Source organism: Harmonia axyridis, chromosome X (assembly GCF_914767665.1).
Source record: "Harmonia axyridis chromosome X, icHarAxyr1.1, whole genome shotgun sequence".
Taxonomy (NCBI): domain Eukaryota; kingdom Metazoa; phylum Arthropoda; class Insecta; order Coleoptera; family Coccinellidae; genus Harmonia; species Harmonia axyridis.
This window is the reverse complement of record NC_059508.1, coordinates 30,625,975-30,628,474: the sequence shown is the minus strand read 5'-3', so window position 1 is coordinate 30,628,474 and position 2,500 is coordinate 30,625,975. Positions and strand designations below refer to the sequence as shown.

General features: G+C 52.9%; 2 non-coding genes across 2 annotated transcripts in view; both read right to left on the bottom strand.

Moving 5' to 3' along the window:
• The window catches only part of LOC123688083, a 4,010-nt gene extending 2,899 nt beyond the window's left edge, over positions 1–1,111 (bottom strand). Inside the window, exon 1 of the ribosomal RNA XR_006749770.1 lies at positions 1–1,111. This exon is cut by the window's left edge and continues 2,899 nt beyond it. This is a non-coding gene — a ribosomal RNA (large subunit ribosomal RNA).
• A 507-nt stretch (positions 1,112–1,618) lies between these two features.
• On the bottom strand, positions 1,619–1,773 carry LOC123686756. Its single transcript, XR_006748517.1, has one exon. It is a non-coding gene; the product is annotated as a 5.8S ribosomal RNA (ribosomal RNA).
• Between the last annotated feature and the right edge of the window lie 727 nt (positions 1,774–2,500).

Sequence of the window (2,500 nt, the reverse complement as noted above, 5' to 3'; positions counted from 1 at the left end):
GGTTTCCCCTGACTTCGTCCTGACCAGGCATAGTTCACCATCTTTCGGGTCCCAGCGTGTACGCTCTTGGTGCGCCTCCTCTCGCAATGAGAATGAGGCGCCCCGGGAATGCGGGTCAGTCATGGAGACCGACCATCTTCCCTTAGTTCACATAAAGTGAACCGTTACTTTCATTGCGCCTTTAGGTTTAGTGATTCCCAATGACTCGCGCACACGCTAGACTCCTGGTCCGTGTTTCAAGACGGGTCCTGAAAGTACCCAAAGCAATAGCGTCGCTGATCGGCGTTTCAAGAGGTCTGTCCAAGAACACCGCGGCGAACAGTCGCAAACGGACGGAATCGGCACTAGGTCCGATCGCCATCACAATTCACATACTTGCCACGGGCCGGACGCGAACTAAGTCGCGGCCTCCCGCCATCAGTAAACCGTCGAGCGAGCTGTTCGGAAACCCAGTGTCCGTAAACATCGGAAAATCCGAGCTCACGGGCTACACTCGAGACCGTAGAACAGCACCCAACGGATCGCGACGACCTACTAGGGGAGAAGTGCACGCGTCCGAAGCCGGAGATGAACCGAAGGGAACAGCCAACGCGAACGTCGCCGTTTCCACAGTCAGTAAATCCCAACAACAGGCGCGAATGAATCTCCCCATTCGACCTTTCGGGTTTCTCAGGTTTACCCCTGAACGGTTTCACGTACTCTTGAACTCTCTCTTCAAAGTTCTTTTCAACTTTCCCTCACGGTACTTGTTCGCTATCGGTCTCGTGGTTATATTTAGCCTTAGATGGAGTTTACCACCCACTTAGGGCTGCACTCTCAAGCAACCCGACTCTAAGAAGAGATCCTCTAGCAAGCCGCAGCGGTCGCTACGGGCCTGGCACCCTCTATGGGCGATGGCCCCATTCAAGATGGACTTGAACGCGCCGCGAACTCGCCAGATAATGGATCCTTCCAAACACCACATCTCCCGGCGACCGGTTACGATCGCGGGATTCAGTGCTGGGCTAATCCCTGTTCGCTCGCCGCTACTAAGGGAATCCTAGTTAGTTTCTTTTCCTCCGCTTAATAATATGCTTAAATTCAGCGGGTAGTCTCACCTGTCCTGAGGTCGTATGTTCAAATCATCGAAACGTTCCGAAACTAACCTTTGGCGGCTCATAAAATCACGTACCTTACGCGAGGGAGTTAGCCTACTCAAAGGCGTCTATTATCTCCTGCTCCGTATGGCGGATCATGCGAATCCAAGCAAAGTGCTTCGGTGTTTCGGGGGTGCGCTCATGAAAGCTCATCCGCAACGCGCGACAACTGGCACATTAAAGCGATCGGACGTCGTTCAGATTTCTCGGACACGACGATCGCATGTCTACAGTCATGGGCGCAGATCGAGCAATACCACGACACCACAATATATGCTTTCGCAATTCAAGACGGCGCGTTACGAAAACAACTCCTCATCATTCCAACACACGAGGCGTCGAAACGACAGAACGTTGATCGTCACGCGGCAAACCGTCCAACTCGCCCAAATGACCTTCGGTACAGGATCAACGTTAGACGACCTTTACGTCGTCACTTCGTCAAGCCATAACGTCTGGCCGGGCAGTCTTTGTAATGGAACCGACCCTCAGTCAGGAGTGGTCCGAGGACAGTGTCCGAGGACCGCAATGTGCGTTCGAAATGTCGATGTTCATGTGTCCTGCAGTTCGCATGTTGACGCGCAATTAGCTGCGTTCTTCATCGACCCACGAGCCAAGTGATCCACCGTTCAGGGTAATCTTTTATGTTCGATTTCTCGGTACTAGTCGCAATGGACTTTCCCTCGAAATACGAGACGCCAACTGCGAACCTCCTCGAGAATGACATTCCAATGACTGAGACGACCCACTGAAGGGTCAATACGTCAGTCGATCGGCGCAAAATCTTCGGTTCAACTAGTTTGCGTACTAATCTAGTGACAATTATCGTAAAAAATTCGGACGGAGACAAACGTCGCAGACAATCCCGAAAGAGCATAAAAACGCTAATGTAACGGGCGTCGCACAACGTCGACGTCTTCGTCCCTGGAATAGATCGTCCTACCGAAGTCCGTAGACAACGGTAACGACTGATCGATTTCGGGCGAGAATCTTTAAAACCTGCAGCCGGCTCCTCGTTCCGTGCCAAACACGAAACTTCGCCCAGCCACGAACGCGGCAATCCAAGCGCTTCGAATCCTTATTCCGAGCACATCACGAGACTTCGCCCAACTACGAACGTCAGCATAAGCAGCCGGCTCCTCGTTCCATCAAGGAACTTCGCCCAACCACAAACGCCGACATAAGCGGCCGGCTCCTCATTTCGTGAGCATCTCTAAACATGGACCTACAACGAAGGCTGCACACACGTGCGGCCGGCTCCTCGTTTCGAGGATATCACAAGACTTCGCCCAACCACGAACGTCAGCATAAGCAGCCGGCTCCTCGTTCCGTCAAGGAACTTCGCCCAACCACAAACGCCGACA